The 23,905-nt window shown below is 37.0% G+C and overlaps 2 long non-coding RNA genes across 3 annotated transcripts in view; both read right to left on the bottom strand.

Annotated features, from left to right (window-relative positions):
* Positions 1 to 1,856: 1,856 nt before the first annotated feature.
* On the bottom strand, positions 1,857 to 3,719 carry LOC135328429 (uncharacterized). 2 transcript variants are annotated; one of them, XR_010389274.1, is made up of 3 exons: positions 3,670 to 3,719; positions 2,417 to 2,519; positions 1,857 to 1,940 (listed from the first exon to the last, which is right to left on the bottom strand). It is a non-coding gene; the product is annotated as an uncharacterized LOC135328429 (long non-coding RNA). The 2 variants fall into 2 exon arrangements; XR_010389270.1 differs by lacking the exon at positions 2,417 to 2,519.
* Positions 3,720 to 4,657: 938 nt separating this feature from the next.
* Positions 4,658 to 23,905, bottom strand: part of LOC135328420 (uncharacterized) — a 49,220-nt gene continuing 29,972 nt past the window's right edge. Inside the window, exons 2-4 of the long non-coding RNA XR_010389258.1 lie at positions 6,584 to 6,733; positions 5,632 to 5,707; positions 4,658 to 4,709 (exon numbers count right to left, since the gene is read on the bottom strand). This is a non-coding gene — a long non-coding RNA (uncharacterized LOC135328420). The remainder of the gene's footprint in view (positions 4,710 to 5,631; positions 5,708 to 6,583; positions 6,734 to 23,905) is intronic.

Here is a 23,905-nt window from a genome sequence, read left to right as displayed (position 1 = left end):
GGCAGTGATTCACACTCTCCATTGATGTTTCTGGTGGATAAAGCAAAATACCTTTTTATAAGCAGAAATTTCTCATAATTTGTGCTGGGTCTTTTATTCCTTTTTTTTTTTTTTTTTTTTTTTTTTTTTTTTTAATGTTTACTAAAGGTTGAGGAGGCAAGGTTAGGACCCTGGTTTCTCATGGAAGTTCTGTTTTGATGCAACCTGCAGCAGAACCTTACAGTCCGACTCTCTCCAAGATTGGTTCAAAGAATATAGTCAGCTTTCCTTGGGCTTTCTTATTGCATCCAAGGAATGGTTACATAGGGCTGAGAATACAGACAGTGATGTTTTGAAAGAACATACCTTGCTTTTATTATTATTTTTATTTATATACACATATACATATGCAAATATATAAACATGTACATGTACATGTACATATACATACATACTTATACCTATACATAGTTTGTTTGTTAAAAAATTTTTGTTTGGTTCCGCATATTCCAATGTCCTTGTGTGCAACCTGCAAGTTTTCTTTGATTGTTGTGTTTGCTGAGGAAAATAAATAAATACTCCTTAAGATTGCTGGAGGAAGAATATAAGAAGAAACTGGATCATGTTTTGGGCAGGAGCAATACAGAGAAAGGCGAGAGAGAGCATCTCCTTGATTATTTGTAGTTTCTCATTTACAGTTTGCGGAAAGCAGCTTTTGTGTTCTTTCTCCTTGTCTCATTGTTGAGTTGCATTGTCTTAGCTTGTAGAAATTACTGGGGGAGAAAACTGGCAAACTCTCATTATATTTATAAGTACTTCCCTTATAGTCAGTTTTTTTGCTGGCTAGCATGAGATGCCTACCTTGTGTATGCTTACTAATTTTGAAGACATACTTTTCTTTCATACCGTGGTTACCTGAGAGAGATAGCGATCCGTTTTGAAAATTTGGAGTGGGATCAGTTGAATAGGGAATGAAAACTGTACCATTAAATGAACTCTAAGCAAACAAGCTATTTTGAATTCTGAAATATTCTGAAGTATCCCTTGAATCACTTCACTGAAATTTTCATCATTAATGTAAGGAATTTCATATAGTTTTTTGATGTCAAAAAATTTCCTGCTAAAGGCATTTTGCAGAAACACTGTTTTAGCACTTAAACCTACACAATTTAGTACTAGCTTACTATCCTATTGAAATTAATTTTTACCTGTAATATCACTGGCTAAAATGTACAGATAGTTCAAATTTATAAGTGCCAATTAATAGCAGGTATTTTTTTGCTACTGTTATACTTGCTGCAAGTGATTTCCTGGCATTGCTATGCAGCACATATGCTTCTTCTAAGAATAACTAAGAAACAATCTGCCTAGAAATTATCTACCCTGGCTCTGTAAAGCACTGTACGTCTACACTATTAAAAATGACAGCTGGTTCTAGCCTATTTACCAAAAAAAAAAAAAAAAAAAAAAAAGAAAGAAAAAGAAAAACACCCGAGCACACTATTTGCATTACTGTTGCTGTCATCATGCAGACACTTAGAAGAATGCAAATATTATCAAAGAACTGGCTTAGCATAACCATTTCTGTAATGAAATGTTATAATCTTTTATAATTTTATGTAAACTATATGATGAAACTGCATAACAAAACCAGTACTTACGCCCATTGCTGACTTTATAAACAAGTACCTTGTACTTATCTCTTGCGTGCACACTTTACAACAAAAAAGCCACCTGCCATTTACCATAAAATACTGTCACGTATTTTTGGATCCATAATGATACCCAAGTACCCACCTGCCACTAAATTGGCTTCCACATTTTAGGCAAGATACTTGTTACAGATTTTCTACCTTATCTAAATCACTTAATTTTCCACCAGTTAAGTTCTTCTATAAGTAAAGTTCTGACTCTGTAGCTGCATACGCACCAATCATATCTTCACCGTACCAGCATGTTTCCTGTCAACAAGTCACAAAAAGTGCAGTTAGATCAGGCATGACATAAGCTGTGGACTCCAGTTTCTTGTCTGGCTGATCTTAAAAAAAAATTGAATTCCAGTTTTCTACTTTAAAAGGAATCTGCCCTAAAGAGGATGAGATACACGTCTATTAATTTCTGTTTTCAGCTCAGATAAATAGGCATTCATTAGACCATAAGGACAAATCAGGAATTTGACTCAATGGAGTATCCATGTCAGATTTAGGTATCTAATATTTGAGTTCTTACTCCAGTAAATAATTACTTATACAAAAAGAAACTACTTCTACAGTATATATACTTCACTGCTCAGGAAAATTTCCAAAGAGGCAGATTCTAGTCTTTTCTCCAAAGCAGACAAAGGAGAATATGAGCATGTGATTCTGCCATCTGCCTTTGTAAACCTATAGATGAGCAGACAACTGAGTAAAAGGCAAAAGAAGAGAGAAAATAATACCTTCTGACTGTGCTTGGCATGAAAAGGCTTAGGGGTTGTGTATGGTGTGGGTCAGATCACTTTGCTGAAGTGCCATGTTCGGAGGCTTGGTTCCCTTGGCTGCCTAGTGTCAAAGCAAAGACTTGGCTACTCAAGAAGGCAATTCAGGCACCTTAGTGAAGCACCTACTCTAAATTGCCCCCTTTTCTCTTGCTGTATAAACATGAATTAGGCATGTAAAGTATGTGCCTTGATAGGGCACTGTTAGGTAGTATGATCACCTTGGCTGACAAAGCAGCAAATCCAGAGGCAATGTTCAAAGAGAATAATCCCACCCATGGCGTCATCTTTTTTTGCTCAATCTAAAAATAGATGCCGCAACAGTCTAATGAACGACCATATTTAGCTTCTCCTCCCCTCAAATTAGTCTCTGCTATGGTATGTCTCACTTTGAAAAGCCACCTGAGGAAATTACTTTTGCGTAGATTCTTTTTATATAAATTATCTTGGAACTAACAAAATGAAGGCAAATATAAAGCAGAAGAGGATCTGTTTCTTTGTGTGTATGAAGAACTGTGTGGATTATTAGTAGGAAGAATTTTAGCACAAAAGGTGGGACTCAATTTAAATATCTAAAAGCTGGATATTTGCGTTTAACTGAACAACCTAGGCTCCCTTTATACCTAGCAGAATGGAACAAAGCCCTCCAGAGAGCGACTCCTGCAGTGATGCTCAGGAACAGACTTGGTTGTCATAACATAGGTGTCAAGGCTCACCTTAGGCACTGCAGGCTAGCAGGTTGCATGCCATAGGGGCATAGGTCAATCCTCCATCACATCTGCCACGCCCATGCAGATATTTGGATCTCGAGAGGCCCTAGATATCTATTTTTAGTTAACTGAATACTTCTTTTCACTGACAATGAGATGAACTGCCTGGTGAAGACACCTATTTCTCTCCATTGAGTATAAAGGAAACCTGTGGGTAGTCTGTTTTGAACTGGATGCCCAACTTTCAGATGGCTGAGGGAGGGCAGGTTCACGAATCTTTGGCAGGGAATAATGAAGTTGAGCACAAAGAAATGGCGCACGGTGTTTTTATAAACTTTACTAAAATAAATTATTCTGAATAATAACGTGGCTCTCCATTTCATTTAGTATGTGTCTATTTCATCTTGAAAGGGCATAATCACACCTTCTTCCAATACCTTCTACAGCTGTTTTCAGAACCCTAGTATGGTGTTATATAATGCATTTTGACATGACCTGGCATACCTGGTGGTGGATGTGAGTGAAGGTTTTCTTCTTTTTTTCCTTTTTTTTCCTAATTAAAATAGAGAAGACAGCGGTACTGTTATATCTTTTTCTATCTGAAAGTGACAGGATAACATGATAATTGATTCAACACCAATTGCAATCAACAACCTTAGATTTATGGATTTTTTCCATTTATTTCACTAGGTGGCAAAAATACTTTTCTACGTTAACTTAGCTTTTTTCATTTTCAAGGTTACACCTTTCTTAACCTTGGATTGTATCTCAACAGTATTGACTGCTTTAGTAAATATTTAATTGCCACTTGCATAGGTATTTTGTTCATTATAGCATACTCTCACACTATTGGCAGGTCAAAGAGACATATTATGTATGCACAGATACTGAAAAATGAAGTTGTCAGCATCATTCAGTATGTCACATAAATATTTCTCTTAAGAATTATCTTCTGCTTGGTGGAGTTTTGTATTTGTATTCACAAGTATGTCTTTCTTCTGATAAAAACGAGATTATACACATTCTTTTTTTTTCTCCCCCAGTGCCTGCAAAACATTCTAATACCATGGTGCTCTCTGCAGTTGCTCTATCATGCACTACCATTTCTGTTTTCTGACTCTCACCAATGTTTATTCCCTATTTTAAATTACTTTTTACCACTCTGATGCACAAACCTAGGCTTGCTGAATTTTTTCTGTAGTCTGATTCTGGTCTTTTAATCTCTGCAGAATTGCAACTTTAATTAAAATGAGATGCAAAAAAGTCAGTATTCACAAAAATGGTCTAGGTTATGGATAGGTTGATTTTAAGATTGATAGCATATTAATTATGTTAGAGGAAGCTAACGCTTTAGTGTACATACGAGGATATCTTTCCAGTCACCATAATCTCACTGGTGGTAATCTCACTCAATCAGTCTTCCTAAAAACACCTTAAAGAATCCTGTTCTCTGTTTAGATGGCCAAATGGACAGGATTTGGGATTTCCTTACCTGGTACAAATAATGCTGCTCCTGGTAGCATTCTGTGGTCTCCTCTGTTATGCTGGAAGAATGAGGACAATTTAGACTGATTTATTAAAACATTCCTGTATTTTTATCCTATTCAAAAAGCTATGGTAAGGCAAAACCAATTGGACAACCCCCTGCCACCAGCTCATAAAAAGAAAAGCACCCAAAAAGTAAAGCAAACAAGTTTATGTACAAGGTAGCAGCTATCTGCTCATGGATCCATTATTCTCGGCAATCTTTAATATATTTTTCACCCCACGTATTTTTTTAATTTGTAAATTAGGATGCTTAGTAAATGAGCCATGTCCTAACTACAGCCTCAGATAGCATGTTTGGATTTGCTAAAGTTTTGGTCCAGATGAACTCAGTGTGGCCCACATCATTCAGATCAGGAAATGTGAATCTATAACAACAATCTCTTTTGCTCTCCCTCTATTTTCTAGAGAATAAATGTTTCAAGAACAACTTTCTGCCCACATTAATCACAAACACCTCATGTTCAGATGGTAGGTATTTTGAATAGGGAAAGGGAATCACAAATCAAGTGTAAATTTTCTGGTGTAAATGCTTTTCTTTTCACACCAGTGAATTTTTTGGCCATTTCAGAACAAATAGGTAAATTTATTAGTAAAAATAAAGATATTTTCCCATTCTTTCTGTATGCCTCTTTTCTTGCTTGCTTGCTTGCTTGCTTTCTTCTACAATGGGAAGAAAGAATTACTTCTCACCAGTCTTTTAGGAATTTGATTGGACAAAAATTTTACGCAGCTGAGACAGCCTGTGAATGCAACGCTTCCATTCCTTGCTGATTTTTCAGCCTGCCATTTCAGGGAAGACTGATTTCTGCAGACGGCTGTGTCATGTGGTTCATGCATACTCTTTAGAAATGGAAAAAGAGGCAGATGGTTCCTGCATCAGGAATATTAATATAAAACTGAAGTTAAAACCCTACTCACATTGCTGCAGCCACAGGACTTTCTCCTGTGAGGGCTAAGCAGTTCCTGAGCCGTCCTGTGGTAGGATAAAACCTGTCTGTGAATTAGAACAGTTTAAAAAGACATACTCCATGGCTCAAATAAAGAAACAAAAACAAAAAAGCCTGACTGAGAAAAGATGTCAGGCAGGCTCTGGGAAGCTGTGCCTCATTGGCAGTGTCTACCCCACTCCAAGTGGACACACTGCCCCGTTGTGCATATGAAGAGGAATTCCTTAACTTCCATAAAACAGACTCCTAATTTGAAATAACTTTCTATTGATATCTGTGAAATATAGTGAGATTATGGTGACCAAAGTGATGTCCACAAAAGCTTACTCTACAGACTGTTTCAGAGTACTCTCATCAGACGAGATTGCATTGTTAAGGATATGCAGGTGGCACAGCTGAACATCTACCAGCTGTTGACTGAATGTTAATTATCATTACTTAGCAAATGACTGCTAGGTAATCTAGGTGGCATAACAGGCAATACTGGAACAATTTCTGTGTTGGAGGTGGATTTATTTTCATTCAGCTAATAATCACAGTAGTGTTTTCTTTGACTGGTGCTTGCTTAGAGGTATATGTTCCCTCTGAGAACCATGAGTTATGCTTCCACTAGGTAAATTTGGCAGCGTGATTTTTAGACCCTCAGAGTGAAATACTAAACTGTGTGCTGAGGCACTCAGCTTCCATTACAGAAGGGAATCAGACACTTCAAGAAAGGGTGCAAACATCCTTTGCTTCAGTTTGAGAGCCCCCAAAGCATGAATGATATTTGTAGTAGTGTGCTTGAAAAAACATTTCTCTCCTGAGCCTAAATTCTCTGGAGAGAAGCAAGGTCAAGGGAAGTTGGATTTGGGATCTAGAAGACAAAAAATATCATATTTCTTAATAGCACATTCATATCAATATTATTTCAGAAAACCTACCTGAGCAGGCTGCCTCTTTTGTTGAAGGACCGTACATATGATAACCTTGTGGTTGGACCCAGGAAAGCTGGGCTTGATTCTCCCCTTAAGCCTGATGTCATTTAAACACACTCCTTTCTTCTGAAATATTGCCATAGTCACCAGGGGTTCCTAGATATGTTCCAAAACAAGAGACAGGCATTTCTAGCATTAGAAATGTTAATGAATAAATGATTCCATGTGCATTGCTCTAGTAACCAAGCACTGCTTGGAGTCCAAGAAATCTCTGTGGTTGCAAGTATCTGACTTCATCTAGGACCAGGTAATCTGAACTCACTGACTTGAAAATTGTGATAATTCTTAATTTTATGGTGTGGCCTTTATTTTAGGAAGTAAAAATAGACCAAAAAATCTTAGGTTTACCGTACTAACCCACATCACATTAAAAAATCATGGGGCAGAAAAAGCTGTTTGTTTAACCCCTTGGCTCAGTCATACATGTGCTGTACTTCCTCCCACTCTTTGTCTATTTTGATGATAATTTTTATAAGTGGAGATCTTTTCTTTATTTTTTAAGTGTGAGGCAGCTAGCATGATGCTGGTGTCATAAGATAAATGATTAATAATCATCATCATGAGAGAGAGCAAAAGGGCAAACAATGGCCCCAGAGCAGTACTGAATCCTATTTTTGGCTGAAACAGCAAGGCTCAAGTCTGACAGGCTTGATAGACTTAGTATTGGTATTTACTAAATTATTTTTTTCAAGTTTGTTTCAGCTTGATACAAAAGGACATATATTTTCTCCAAAAAATGCAGTGATAGCCAAGAGAACTCGGTGCTAGGAGGCAGTATGCGAGTCTAGAGGTCTAGAAGGACTCAAAGCAGGATTAGACATTAAAATTGATAGTGACAGCAGGCAATATTGTACTACAAAAAGGTGGACCATAAGCCTCTATGTTCTGCAGCAGTTTTGAAGCATGTGTATTCAGCAAGAGCAGCCAACAAGAAGGTGTAGTTCTCAGAAATTTGTATTTTCCTTCTGCCTGAAGGCAGGATCATCATAGGCAGGATCATTCTCAGCCCTTGCCCTTTTGCTGGCTGCTCTTGCCATGCATTTTTTACTGATAATTTAGTCTCACAAAACCATGGTCTCTGAGCACTGTATCTCGTTAGTTGTAATACTGTTACACCTGGAAGCTCAGACTGCAAGCTGCTGTACAAAGAACAGGAGAAAGAAATAGTCCCTGCCTCAGAGGGAAAAGGCTGAATAGACAAAAGCTGAAAAAGATGCTGGGCACATCTTGGTTACTCGGCACCAAAGAATCACCCCAGCCCGAGTGCCCACAGTGGAATGCCTCACTAAAGTGACTCTACAGACCTGGAGGACTTATCCAGGGTGCTCCTCTTGAGTCTCCACAGTGTATCAACACATGTTGCACTGGTTAAATTTTAATTGCTATACCTGCCAGGACTGAAGGAACACATTCTTTGAAGACTTAGGATTTAATTGACAGCCTAGCTAACATCAATGAGCAAACAGTTGTGTGCAACTTTTCACACCCAACTGCTACTTTAAACAAGCTAACTCTACTCAGGACATTACATTAATCTTTACTGCAATAGTATAGAGTAGCAATATAGAGTTCAAGATACGTGATTACATGTTTATTGCCAATAGTGTCTGTCCAAACTTCTGGATTATGAGAAAATAAAAAAACAAAAATTAGAAAAGTGGTTGGCAATCAATAAACAATTGAAAAAACATTAACTGTTCTAATCAATCCTTTTTGTTCTGACATAATCTTCATTACTGAATATCAATAAGGACTTGGAGAAAAGGACCCAATGTGCTTCTTAGTTATAAATAAAGATTTACTTTTTATTAAAAGCCCCATAGATAGCTAGAATGTTCTTAAGCCAATTCTAAGAGTACTCTAATCATGAAAATTCATGCTGAGACACCCATTTTTTTAACCTAAATTGCTCACCTTCAATCACATGATCATTTAAATTACAATATATGGCAGCATAGCCACCTACATGGTTATATGTACATCTGTAAATGAATCCTCAGCTTGTACAAAATCAACAGAGCATCTCCTGTTATATCTCTAGCTGTGAGGCTGATGAAGAAGAGAGCAGTCAGAAGAAAAGACCATGGCTCAGGAAGTCCGGGATCCAGGAATCTTCAGAAGAGCATGAGGGGTCAAGCGGTGGGCCAAATTTAGAGCAGCCCTCATACTGCTTTGTATAATATTTTACTCCTTTTGGTCTAATGAGAGAAGCTTTTACTGATTACAGAGTCTTGTGGCTTTTTTAGTCTTGTCTCTTCTGGAATAATGTACACTTATGTAAGTCTCAGAATGATGGTGAATATATTCCCTTCTGTTATCAGAATTGGCTGACAAAAAGCATGTCTGATTAGCCTGCTGGGTTGGACAATGAAATCTCTGCTAGGGTCATTAGTGGTCAGGTGAGTGGAGACTTTTTTCTGAACAGTCTGTCAAGCAAAGAGAGTAAGCATTTTACCCTTCCAGATTGGAGCCTTTTTCATTAGAACTGATAAAACCAACAGTTTGGTTATTTTTTTCAAACACAACCTCTAAAGTAGAATGTGCTCTGCAGCTGCACTTTTAATGTATGGCATAGTTCAGAGCTGGATTGGAATCAAAGCAAAGGCCAGACTGTAGCTGGTCTCATATGGGTGAACAAAGGGAAGAGGAAGCCTCTGGGATTTGTCTGCCTTCATATCATAAATAGCACTCCGTAATATGGCTTGTCTTTGCTATAATTAACATGGTCTGCAGAATTCAACCAGCCAGAACGTTCCCTGGGACTCTTGCTGGAACTCAGCCCTTTCTTCACATTCTTGCCTCAGAGCAGTTTTGTGATTTTGAGGGACAATCTCAGCTTGTCCCTAGTGCCCACATGCATTTCTCTTGGCACAACGTGGAGAATCAAGGACTTGGAAACAACAAACCAAAGAGGAGCGCTAAAAAATTTGAATGCTACACTCTTCACACCATTTTGCTGTCTAGGAGATCCCAATACAAATTAGCAGTAGAAATGCCCCCCTCCAAAGTATGTTTTTACACCTCTAACATTTGAAGAAGTTCAGCAGGTGCTGCTAGCTGATAATAGTTTATAGAAACCTTACTAAAGGCAATACCTTATACCAACAAAATCCAGTTTAGATTAGCATAGCACAGATATAGGAAGAAAATATTACCATAAGAAGAATATGTGGGCTGACCAAGATATGATCATTATTTCTGACCTCTCCATTTCTCATCAGTCTCATAGAGGAAAAGATTATTGTATAATGACTGTTCAACAATTTGCGATAGCAATGAGAATCCTAAATTTACTTCTGAACATATATTTGTGTGTGATTGATTGATATATGTCGTTCTTACATCAAGCATGTGAACACTGATGATTAAATATGTTTAGTCCAAAGGGCTCATTGACACCTGAAGTTTGTGTTTCATGGTACACATATTAAAAATATGTTACTCCAGTGGTAATTTTGAAGCCATCATCATTTATCACTTCAACTGCTTGTGGTACAAGTGATAATGTTTTAGTGAATATCTAGCAACCCAGTTGCATCAATAATTCACATAGTAGCCAGCTGAAAACGTAGGCTTTGTGACTGCACTAACCATGTGTATAAAACTATTGGCTTTGGATCGATGATCAGTTCCACCATGTGTATTTTTTTTAGAGTGTCATCCTGGACTCTGTTTTCATTTGCTTCATTTTGTCTTTAGTTACATAGTCTGCTACAAGCTTGTATTCTGACATTCCCCTTGAAGCATTCCCCATGCTGCAAAAATATTTCCTTTAGAGAGGCTTTACACAGAACCAATCAGTTCTCTGTCACATGAAAACCTGGATTCCCTGGTGTGATGCTGGAACTAGACTGAAGCTAGGTCATGTTTTAATAGCTGAGTGAGTGCATGTGTGACTGGATGTGTGGGTGGGTAGGCCATTCCCTGCCTACATCACTGAAGGTCATTTCTCACTGCATAAAGAAAGGCAAATCTTGATATTAACCATTGTACAGGGGCAGTTTTTCATCTAGACAGCTAAAATCAATAGAGCTATGCCAATTTACTCCAACTAAGTATAATATCTTGTGAAATTAGGATTATTTTCTCCTTTTTTTTTTGTTTTGAGATTTTCAGGTTGGAAATAAGAAATAGAAAGAATTGCTTTTTTACTCAAATGCCCAGTGGTGATGCAGACAAAATAATAAAGGGAATACTTCCCAGAATTAGCATTTGATTTGTTAATTTTCCAATCTATTTGTTATGAAGCGTGCATGTATTTCAAGCATTTAAGACTCTTGTCTTAATATTACTTACTTCAATCAACATGAAGTTTTATCTATTACAAAAACCTGAGGAGGTGAAGCAGCAACTTAGATATATCTTCAAAGACGCTCTTTCTTGTAGCATAGATGCTGGGAAGATCTATTTTTGTATTCCACAGTAAAGAGGATTTCTGATTCTGATTCTTTTGGGGAAAAGTCTTCTTTTAACCACAAACATCAAAAGAATATTTTCGTTCGTGCACAGAGCCAAAGCAACTACCAGATGTGAGAAAAGTGACAATATTGCAGTGATGAGACTGAAGTTAGTGCAAAGAACAACACAATACTGCAAAATTACTGTCAGGAAGGAAAAAAATAGTATTTCCTAAGAACAGGAAGGAGCTATTTCCTCACCCTGTTTTGACCCATTCACCTCCTGTTTGTTCAAGTAATGTATAGTCTTATTCATCCTATTGGATTTAGGTCTGTTCATAGATACTCTCTTAACCAATAGGATTTATGTCTGAATAAAGACTTCTTGATGAACATGTCTTTTACTGTGTGGCATCTAATATATTTGGACTGTTTCTGTGACATTATAGAAAGTGCAATATATTACTGCACCCTGAAAACAGAGAGATGATTGTATTCTCTCTTTGCACTTCTTATCTCACTTTTAACATAGGTTTATCATCCAGATGATATCCACTGCGAAACCTTTCCCTCACATGCTCTTCACGTGCTCTCACGCTCTCTTTCTTTTGTAGTATTGATTTTTTTTCCTCTCCTGGAAGCACAGCTCGACAGGTCATTCTTCCAAATCCTGGTGCTGCAGCATTCAGGCTATTTTTTATCAATGGTCAGGGAACATAAGTTAGACAGAGCTCTGTTAAAGGTTATTTTGAAATACTGTACCATGCTCTTAAAATACACTAGATCCTGTACATTGATTTCTGAACAAACGCTTGCAACAAATTAATCATGAATGCCTTAGCCAGTACAGAGGTTTTCAGGTTAAAATTCTTACATCTGGGAGTGAGGTTTGAACACCCGTTTTACATGTTACCATCTACTTAACAATTTTTGCTTGCTTTTCAGATAGATTTGCCACTTGTGGCTTACCATGGTTTCAGTGACAGATCAATAGTCCTGAAAATCAGCCCTTTTATTTATCCACCTTCAAATATAATAAAGAGCCTACAGATGATCCATTCCTAATTGTTAATTGTTAGATTCTGAAGTTTAAAAGGCACTGAGATGGTGTGGGTCTGCTTGCTTTGCTACTTTTGGAGATTCTTGAGTTTTAATTTTCAAACAGAGAGGATCTTGGAATTGTCATCACCCTCCATGTAAACCACCTCCTGGAGGTCTTTCTGCTTCCGTAGTCCTTTAATAATTTAGTAAAACAAAAGGCCTCCCCATTTGTTTTTGAAGGACCCCCTACCAACAGCAGTGATCTTCTTCCCCAGAAGCTATGCTAAAATCTATGTACCTTCTATGGTTTTCACTTTCCAGAGAAATGGCATCTGAAGTGCGAAGTACTCCATCATGTACTGCTGAACTTGGGCAGGAGAGCAGGAACATGCCACCTTCCATTCCACCCTGTTCCCAGCCTGCCCAGAAGTCAGCTTATTATTTGCTGATTCTGTGTGCTTGACTGAAAATCGGTTTCTATAGCTTTCATGGGCTTGTGAAGACCCCAGCATTACACAAAAGGTTGAAGAATAATATATGAATGAAAGCTAAGAGAAAAAGCTCCAGAGCTGAGTAATGAGGATGCAGAACAGCAAACTTTATTAATCTCAAACTTGTCAGCAAATTTAGCTGCACATAGCAATAAATGATATGGTCTTGTTAAGCAGTGTGATTCATTGGATTATGAAGATCAGAGATTCAGAAAGAAATCAGTCCATTTTATAGCCATCAAACCAACTACAGACGCAACTGCAGTGTTTTAAAGGGCGTAAAGCTTGATTTATTTTGCCATTTTTGTACCTCAAATGGGATTGCTTGTATAGTCACATGCAATGCTGCTGAAAGTGTATACTTCACGACTGAAAGGAAACACTGTGTTTTCCACGTAGTTGTTCAAGCCTGCTGGAGTTATTAAAATGACAGTATTCCTTAGTGCGAGACTGCCAGCAGATTATTTTACCACTTCTTTCAATTTTGAACCAGGTAATTACTTTTCCTTAAGAAGAGAGAAAAGTTTATTTCTGGTCTTTAGAGCCATGATATACTCCTTAGTGGAATTCTGAGCTTAAAAGATTTGAACATACTCGTAGTTATATTTGATTCTTTTGTTAATTTGTGAAAAAGGTGATCTTGAAGTAGATTTCTGAATTGTCTTTAAGGCTTTGAAAGTATATCTTTGAGATAGCATATACAAGAGCTCAAAGAACTTAATATAAACAAATTATTGGCAAGACCTTACATAACAGAAGCTCGGTATGTAAATCCATTGAAGGATGAAATGGAACTAGTTAGATGGAAGTCAAAGCACTTTGATAAATCACAGCCAATTAGACTCAAATAAAAATAGGTTCTGAATTTTTAAACAAGATTCAGTTGATTAGATTGGGATCTTTCTATATTACTCAGGAGGAACATTTTTTTGCTGTATGGGCAAACAGCAGGAGCACTCATTGTGCTTTTGTCTTTTAAAAGTTTACTTGTGCATGGGTTGAAATTTGCATTTTTTCTTATTATTGCTGAATGAAAATGGTATAATATTACAAAGGGAAAACACTGATTTGATGCTTCAGAGACACATTAAAATAGATTTTAAATATAGTGTTGAAAATAAAAATGAAGACTTTTTATTAAATATCAGGCTGGAAGCAGCCATTAAGTACATGGAAAAGGACTGCAGAACAGAGTTTAGCCATTATTGACTTATGACTGGGTTATCACTAAGTTCCATCATGACTCCTTGCTAATCCATCATTTGATATCCCTCTTTTAGTGGAAGAAAAAAGCAGGAACAATTTGCTATATATAAGTTAGCCTCATTTTTGGACAACTTTTCCATCATGTGGCTTTGGACACTGTTCATAGAAGGAGCAATGGCGGCACTCTCCAGGACGTAAAAAGGTTCATTCTATGCCTATTAATTCTCTGCCAAGGATAGACAGTTTCAATTTTAATAGAGAACTGGCTGTACATTCTTTGGGATTAAAGTTAGTTCTTACTGTGTTTGTCTCACACCAGCACACCATTAGAAGCCAGTGATTTACATTAGTCTGTGAGTATGTGGACCTTGCAATTAATAGAACTTAATAAACCATCTCACTATCCAGCTGAAACAAAGTTTATGTGTTTCAAAGTATGTATGAAACCATTTGTAATTACTTTAGAATTCCAGTTGATTCTGTGTTATTCATAAAATAAAAATGTTGGACAATAAATGCCAAAAATAACAGTGGGGAGCAAGACCTATTCCTAGGAGACTTTGCAGTCAGATGGTGAATCAGACCTGCGTTCTTTTCCTACTTCCATTATTTCTGCAACTCATTCTACTTCATATATACTCACCTGTTAGACTCCTGTTTGGGCACGTGTCTTTTTTTTTTTCCTCATCCAAACTAAGATGTCAGAGGTGGCTGGCTCTAAGGCATGCCCTGATTTCATCCTGCTATGGAATTAGGGTGTGACTAGGGAGTGCTCTTGGACTTACGATGTCAGAGGTAATCCTAGATGCCATGGGATGCACACGTTGTTTTAGATAAGACAAACCCAGATATAAGAGTTGCAATATGGTTCATCCCTTAGAAATCAGGACCTAAAAGATGCATCACAATTGAAAGTGGAAAAGTTCTCTTCTTCAGTGAGGTGGCTTTTGAATAACTGTAATTAGTGCCTATGATGTGCTCAGCTACCACTGGGACAGATATTATAGAAATGCTTAGAACTATATATTTTGAAGCTTGCTAATGTGAGGCAAGAATACCATAGGTTATCCAGAGTCTCCAAGCTCGGTTTATAAAGCCGAGAGCAAGACTGGCCTTGGTACTTTGGCCTGACCGCTTAGGTCAGGCAAGTCAACTGTCAGCAGCAAAGAAAAGGCACTGGAGGTTCCTGGGACCACTGAATATTTCACACACCAACTTTAAATGTAATAGTAAAAACCTAGCCACTATGGAGGTGTCAATACTACGCAAGACACGATAGCTTTTTTCACCTTCCTACAGTCACTTACCTGCTTATCCAAAATTACCACTCAGAGGGTATCTAGATTACCTAGTACCTTCTGTAGTCCAAACAGTTGACAAATATCTTTGGTATGGGAAGTGTTCTATTATTATGCATTCATATGCCATTTATTGTAATGTACTGACACAAGGAATTCATTCTGTTTTCATGCAGCTGTCTTGTACTGCCATGGGTATTATGTTCTAATTTAGTTCTAGTCAAATGACATAATAAAGGTGTTACTCATCAAACCTTCAGCATGCTTTATTTGTGTATCCTATATTGCATCTAAAGCACAAGGTAAATGTAAGTAGCTTCACACTGGTTTTAATATGGTATAATTTCATGGCATCTTTAATGTTCATGCATCATGAAGATAAACTAGTAGAACACGATAATTAATTAAATTGCATTTTATTTTTAATAGAAACTGAAATTGGTATTACACTTTCACCTAAATTGAATCCACCTGATTATTATTATATGGGAAGCTGGAATTAAAACTCCTCTAAGAGGAAGCAATTTCATTTCTTCAGTTTCCTTATCTTCTAATCCTTAGGAATTGCAGTGTATTGCATCCTGCCATCTTTTCAAACACTGGTGCATACAAACAAAGCATGTTTAGCTCTTCTTTAATAAAATAGATAGACAATAAAAATGTAATAATAAAAGCTATGCTACACAAACTTCAGAGTTCTGTATTGTACTTCCACCACAAAAGATGGTCTTTGTGACATGGCAAAAAAAAAAAAAAAAAAAAAAAAAAAAAAAAAAAAAAACAGAAGTCAGGTAATCCCTGAAACATGCTGCCAGTGTTCTTAACCACTGGTTCAACTGTACCACCTGGTTGTGACTGATCATGAGCAGATGGCAAAAAAGTTATTCAAGAGCTGACAGTCTCTATGTGACTTGTAAGGTGGTATGGTGGTAAACTCATGAAACTGGGTTTCCAACACAGGCTGAATTCATGGTTAACACTGACTCATCAGCTCTAAAATGAATATTAAATAACATTCAGCATGGTTTATGCCTATTACGTTGTATTCTGTATGAACTCAATGGAGTTGGTTGTCATTAAAAGCAAATCCCAACATAAAACATCTATGGATCGTTAGTCTGAGATGTGGCTTGGCTCATGACAAAGAAAAGGTTGGACATTACTGGCATAAGAAAATGAAGTACCTCACATAAATTATTTTTGTTTGTTAATTTTGATGGAATAAATCCCTGAGGGAAAGGCATTAATGCAGTTATGCCACTGTGCAGCATTAAATATTTAAACATAGTTTGTATACAGACTGTATACCCAGCTAGTCCATAGGAAATATTTCCTAGCTCAGCCCAAAAGCAAAATACACCAGAAAATTAATACAAAAGTTCAGAAATGATTTGTTTAGACAGGACAAAAACGAATGAAAACAAAGCATAAAGTATTTTGAAGTGAAACTAAGTATTTATAAAAGCTTAATCAAATCCTAGCAACACCTTTGCTAAAGAAAGCATTCAGATAAAGACTTAAATTGTGTAAACCCCACCAAAGCTGGGTGGAGTTTAGGTTTCTACATCCATGAGACCAACCCAAAAAGCCTGTTCTCCAGAACTGTAACATACTGCACCAAACAATAAAGTACCCACAAAGTACCTATTGAAACTTATTAAGTACCTCCTTGAAAAACATGAAGGTTTCCTAGAGACCTCTGCCAGGAACCCATGTCAAAAGTGTCATTTCTGGGCAGCTACCTGTCCCATCGCAGGCCGGCATGCAGCCCACATGCATGGAAAAAAGCTTGTGCAGGGTGCTCAGAGCCGCCTAACGTACTGAGAACAGCACAAAGCACAGGAGTTAGGGCCTCTTTCACTAAAAGCCTAGCTGAAGATCAAGGTCTAGGCTTTTCAGTTCATGAATCAGAGCTAATAAATCAGAGCTAGAAGCTAAAGAGCTGGGTTTTATTTCCATTGCCTGCAGGTATGGTAAGAGGGGAGCACTTTCTAAACCAGGTCACAGATAAGTGCTTGAGCAACAAGGCTGCTGGCTAATCTATGTGGTGAGTACTTGCCTCTTGAAGCTGTGCTATTATAGAGCTAAAAATACAAGTATCATTGAGCCAAATGAAAGTAAGGAAATAGTAGTACAATGCTGTAACCTAACAGTTATTGAACTTGTGTGGGAGCATGACCATGTTCTTGTCATAGTTTGCCTGTGTAGAGCTCATGAAACCATAATTAGAAAAAATGTGGGAAAAAAATGAAAGAGGCTTCCCCCCCCAGCTATGGAGTCAGATTTATCTGCACTCTTTTTGGTGCTACATCTTTTTCCTTCATGACTACAGAGTGGCCCAGGCTCACAAAAGAGGTGAACAGTTACCCCTACTTCCCATCTTCCAGCAGTGAACTCCGGCACTTACACCAGCACAAGGGATGCCAATAGCAAACGGCAGCTACGGAGCAGAGCAGATTCCCTGCAAAGAATCTTCCTCATCTTCCTTTCTCCCATTGTGGTCACACAGAGGGAATTCCTACCCTCTAATTTGGTTTGCTCCTTGCTCTGCCCTGGGATGTGATGTCCTGATTACATGCATACATGTTAATTTTCTCTCAGACTGGAATGAATCAAATAGTTCCTTCTGAGAAGAAATGGCTGAAGAAGTTTGATCCCAATGAATTCCAGTCTCTGGAAACACTGTGGATGTGGACCATGCCAGGCATCATCTATTCAACCCTGGGCAAACCTTCAGGACCCTTCTACCAGATCTCCCTTGGACACATTGTCCATGTGCAGCGCCTTTGCACACACACAATATGTGTGTGTTGCATATTATCAGAACAAAATCTAGTGCAAAGTAACCTTCTCATTGTCTCCTCTTCAACTTGCTTTTCTGGTCCTGTTCTTTTTTTCTTTTTTTTCTTTTTTAAAAGTAATGTCAAGGCACAGAGAGCATCACTGGCCTTACTGAGACCAGGCTCCTCTAGGTATATGAAATTCTGAACCCTCTCCTGAGAAAAATGACGATATGTCAAACTTTTAACTTCAGACACTTCTAAACTTCTTTTCTGAAAGCGGTTATTTACAGTGATCTCTGAGATTGCAAAGAGACAGCTTCAGATAGTGCAGTCTGAAAGCAAAACAGACCAGTGCCCTCTGACCAGTGAAGATGGGAAAAAGCCAACCTAATTAATGTTGTCACTTGTTTGTCTAAAAGCAGCTGGGAATTTAATTAGTTCTGTAACTTGTTAGTTTTGATGGATATCTGCCCTCCGCCACACAGCAGCTGTTATTGCACCTCCAGCTGCTCCTTGCAGATCAGCAACTGGGTGCTTCACCTCTGCAGCCTCCCCATTACCCTGGCCCCAAACCCAACTGCTGCTGTCCTTGCCCTGCTCCATACCTCTGCCAGGGCTATGCTCATGTCCTCGGCTGGCTGTTCCTCCTTCCCTCTCCTCTCATATTTAGATGACATTTACACGGCGACTGTGCTACTAAGCCCAGCAGAGCTTATGAGACTGGGGTCAATTCTGTCACCATCCCTCACTGATCAGCAGCCCTAAACCTGTTGCTTCAAGAATGGACAGGGCTGAGCTAGAAAACTGGGTATTATGAGCTCAGGTGAAGTGATTTCCCCTTACGAAAGGAATTTAAAAATTGTGTATTTTTATGCATGTAAACTAAAATAATTTGAGAGACTGAATTTCTGCCCAATCTGAAATGGAAAATGTTAGCTTTATCTCACTGAAATGGAAATGAAAGGAAAAAAAGTTTCTATTAAGCGCTTAATTCAGTCCAAAGCAAAGTTTTCATTTCATTTTGCTGTATAATCCTTTTAAATGTACTTAGCTAAATTCAAAGCAAAATTAATTTAAACTGTCCTGTTTTTGTATTTTCAAAAGTTTTTGATCTTTCTTTTTTGGAGCTATCAAAGCTGTTCATATTCTAATTATTCTGATACTCTCTAAAGCACAGTTTTCAGAAAATGAACTCTAACAACTTTCACAACATTCGTGATAACAACTTTGCCCAAATCCATCATTAACCATTTTGTGTCCTTTTTCTTCCTTTGATGGACCTGTAAAACAAATGGTGTTCCAGACAAATGTTATAGTGTTAGAACTGAATGTCATGCTGAACTGGAGTGTTGCTTGAATTTTGGATAAGAAATGTCTTTTCTTTGTTTATGTCTGCATAACAAAGGGAAACAAACTATAACAAAAGGCTGTACTAGTTTTATATTTATATTTTGATAAAATTAAAAAAAAAGTGAGAGGTTTAACCTATTGTCAAACAAACCCGTACCTTCATCTAACTATTCAGAAAGAATATAAACCATTTGTCTCTGGTACAAAATTTAATGCTACTTAGGTCAATGTATTTCTATGAATCTGGCTACATATCTAATATTCAGTATTTCCCTACAACACTGTTGGGCATTGCAAAACTTTCTTACAAATAAAAGAGAACTTTGTCTTAGGACTATTTCTAATATGATCACAGCACTCTCTTTTTGCTCAACTGTTTTTCTTTTTTTCTTGATTTTTTTTTTAAAGATCAAGATTTGCCCTTGTCATTCCCTGCACAGAAGAAAGCATTTTAAGATGTTTTACTGGAGTGACTCTGTGCTCACAAAGTCATTTTTCACAGAGTATATCAGACCACATACTAATAACATATGCATACTCACTACCAGCTTGTCTGGGACAAATGATAATTTTGACACTCTCTAATGCATCACTTTCACTGTGTTTAAGAATTTATTATCCCGGAAATGTTCATGGGCACTGTAGGGGAATCAGATCCTACTGCCTTTTTGTAATTTTCTGAAATCTCTTCTTTAATCAACATTTCTGTTCTTTAGCTGTTAGAGGAGTTCTCAAAGTTAAATATAAAGCAGTACAAACTAGTTACATCTGGGAGTTTTGCTTATGTTTTTGCTGAATCTCTTTTTAGGCTTGAGTATACTTTCATATCTCGCTTTCCATAAGTAATTCTGTGAGGATCCAAATGTTGGTAATATTGGCACCTGTAATCCAAATATAGGACTTTTTTTGGCTGATGAGATGCCTGAATTTGGGTGGCAAAGATGTCGCTATCAGCCATCTGAACATTTTCCAGTTAACTTGAGCAAATTTTTACAGTGCCCCCACTACTTGCTACTCACACTAATTTATTAGTCTTACTAAGTCTGATGCTGAAGAAATGTAAAAGATGTTCTATCACATTGTTCCAAACTACATAAGTAGAAATACAACAGTAATTTTTCCCTATATTATAGGTGCTTTCATTAAAATGTATGATTTAATGTTAGAGTCTGTATCAAACCTCTCTGAAAATGGTAGGTAGCACATTTCTATACAAAACAAAGCTCTTCAGTGCTCTTGTCAAAATAGCTGTGTGTGGGTACCTTTTGGGAAGGGCAGTGCATACAGTGCAATCAGAGGTGATTAAAAGTGTTAAGACAGTATACAGAAACTAAGGGTTATGTCTACAAAGCCCAATGCAACGTCACGTAAAGACACCACAGCTATTCATTTCCAGAAAAGTTGTTGTGCCAAACTGCTTTTGGTATCTAGATGTCTTGTTTAAGAAGCAGTTTTTTAGTGCTTTACCTGGCATTGAATTATGCCTTGATGACCTACTATGAAAGAACAGGAAATCTCAACATAGTCTGGCCACACGCTAACATATGACTCAGAGGGAAATCTAGGCAGAGGGCCCTCAGCCTGAGTGCTGGTTGAAAATGTGGGTTGTAAATAGAGCAATTGCCTTTGTTTGTTTGATTACCCAGAAGTTCAAGAACATAGAAACATAGATTTTTCCCCCTCATTCTCATAAATGAATAGAATTGTGTCAGAGGTACCTGAATGAGTCTTTTTCTTCTTCTTTTTTTAATTTGAAAACCCATTGAAATAACCTTCAGAGCCCTAAATTTTAACTTTTCACTAGCCTGAAATGGGCCAGGAATATATTTTCCTACATCTATCAAAATAAGATTTCATCACTTAAAAAATGGTCTGAACACTGAAAACAGGGCTTGGATCTGAAATTTGTACTCAAATAAAATGTCCAGCTTAGTCAAGGATCAGAAATTTCTCTTTAAATGTCACAGACTACAAAAGCTTCTGAACATGCTTAACCTTTTTCACAGAAATAGTCACACAGGAGTCAAGCTTTGCAAGTGTCAGAATCTTATGATTAATTTTATGTGTATACTAGGAGTTAAAAAAAATTCCTGTGAAATCTGACATAAGCCAGTGCAACAACGTAGGAAAGCAGTTACATACATGTGTCAAGGTTTCAAAAGACCCTGAAATGAACCAGCCTAAAACATTTCCGGCATTATTCCACAGTGTCTGCAATATACCTTTTCTCACTGTCAGCTAGTTCTATCTGTCTCTTCTAGTATTCAGTCCTGATTTCAAATGTAAGCCGCAATAAAAGGGAAGTAACTTTCTGCTTATAGGCAAAGTGAAAAAACCTGTGATGGCATTTTTACTTGTCCCATTTAAAGAGAAACCTTTGGGACATCTTTCACACTCTCCACACATCAATGCAAAATGACAGCAAAGAATCAGAAAACTCTTTAACAGTAATTGAAAACTGAAGTTCTCCCAGCTTTAAATTCCTTTAGGCATTTCATGGCTACCTCTACTGCATTAAACCATCTCATAATTTTATGTATTAAATATTTTTCTTTTACCTTCTGGACTCAAAATGTAACACAAGGCTCAGATACTTTTATAATTTAGAAAATTAAAAAGGTTACTAATGGGATTTTTTTGCAGTCAGATTCTTTCCACATTTCTACTGTAAATATGTTTAAAAACATTAAAAAAAATGTAGACTCATCATTGACAAAAATTGGTTCCAGGTAACAAAGTGAATATTTCATTTATAATAAAAATCAATCCTTTCAAACAACTGCTATCTGAAAAAAGAATAAGAGAAAAAAAATTCTGCAAAGGAGAATAAATCTTGATCTCAACACACCGATATTTTTTCAGAATGTATCTATATGCACATGTGCTCATATATGTTTTGTTTGTATTGTTTGTTCACTCATCCAATGCTTCTAATTAAAGAAACCTCATGCAAATTCACAGAAGTGGCTTGTTACTCTAACTAAAATTCTATTGAAATGTTGTAGCTTCTTTTGTTTATCTTTTTCTGTCATTGTTGACTTACTGAAATGGTCCTGATTCAAGAATACCTCTAGAAGAGAAGCATGAGCTCAGATGCTCTTCTGCTGCATTACAAATGGAGACATGCATATGCCATAAGAAGTCCACATTGTGCAGGCTACAGGCTGCTTTTGGCTTGTTAGAGGTTTCCATCCAGCTAGTCACCTTCTGTTGAGAAAAACTGGTCAAGCAGCAAAATTAGTCTGAACAGGTAAATGCCTTTTTGTACAGTCGTTTACAGCTCAATATGTAGAGCTCAATACAAAACTTTAGCCCAAGAGTTGATAAGAGATCTTTCTCAGCAACTGTTGTGCTTCCCCTTCTTTTCTTGAGCACAACCTGATCTCCTTTTCCCTGACTCCATCCATTCGTATTTGGCAGAAGTCGTAGTTTCCGCCTAACACAGGAGTTTGGGGAAAATAGAGGTCATGGAGGGTTTTCAAAATTGTATTTGGCCTTTGCAGTTATTAAAGTTGAATCATGGAGAATTACTAGGGCATGTATATGATACTGGTATAGTGGTGTAGTGATCTTAGAGAGTTTGATTAGTTTCTCAAAGAAACCTAGAAAATAGCATACCTGAAAAACTACAATGCAGAAATTCAGGAGAGATTTAGCCAATTATCACTCCTCATCTATTATCCTTTCACTGACCAAATACAACAATAAACAACCAAATACAACAACAATACAACAACTATCAAAAGAAAAAATCATATACAGCCAGCCCTGAAAAACAGAGAAAAGTTTCTAATGGAATTTAAGCAATGTCTATGGACAATAAGTTCATCTTTTCTTGGCATATGAGGATGGACTACATGACTCTTACTTTTTCTCCTCACTGTATTATCTATTATTCTCTTCTTAGCTTGCTGTAACTTGTACATCCTAGAATCTGTCTATATGTTAATCTCATTAATGTTCTTTTAAGCATAGCTGGATTTTTGTAACAGGACCTCTTGCATATTGTAATACTAAAATTGTGTGTGTGTGTGTGTGTGTGTATCTACCATAAAACTAGATAACCTAAAACATTTGATGATACTGAATTCAAGTGATTTTATAAAAATAAATATATTTATTTGAAAAGACATTTAGTCTCTCTATTCTGAGATATCAAATGTTACAGTTTATTTATAATAATCCGATTAGAGAATGAGCCCAGTGGCAGACAGAACTAAGAGTGTCTTTCATGCTTTAATGTTAACACATTTCCTACATTAATCTATCTAGGTATATGAGTAATCTCAGAGTTTCCTTAGTTTGCAAGGTTTCATTCACTGAAAGATGATAACGTCTTTGAAATGCTTCATACCTTTCCAATTTTAATGGGTGCTTCAAATATACACTACCAAACCCCCTCCAATTTAACGTAATATAATATTTATTTGAGGATTTAGGAAGATTGATGGTGGATATCTATTACATTTTCTCAGTTACTTTGTAGGTGAACTTCAAAACAATGTCCCTCTTTCCCATTAACAGCAGGAGACTTATTTCACCCTAAAAAACTTCCTTTTGTTTCCAGTGTATAGGAAAGGACATATAATAACCTAGTTTAACCTTAACAAGAATTATGACCTCATACATTAATAAAAAAAGCATGGCATACATTTAAGATGTGTATGCCAACACTTAATCTGTGCTGATGATGAAATCGTAA

Source organism: Dromaius novaehollandiae, chromosome 1, assembly GCF_036370855.1.
Source record: "Dromaius novaehollandiae isolate bDroNov1 chromosome 1, bDroNov1.hap1, whole genome shotgun sequence".
Taxonomy (NCBI): Eukaryota; Metazoa; Chordata; class Aves; order Casuariiformes; family Dromaiidae; genus Dromaius; species Dromaius novaehollandiae.
The sequence above is the reverse complement of the archived record's forward strand: the minus strand, read 5'-3'. Positions and strand labels throughout refer to the sequence as shown.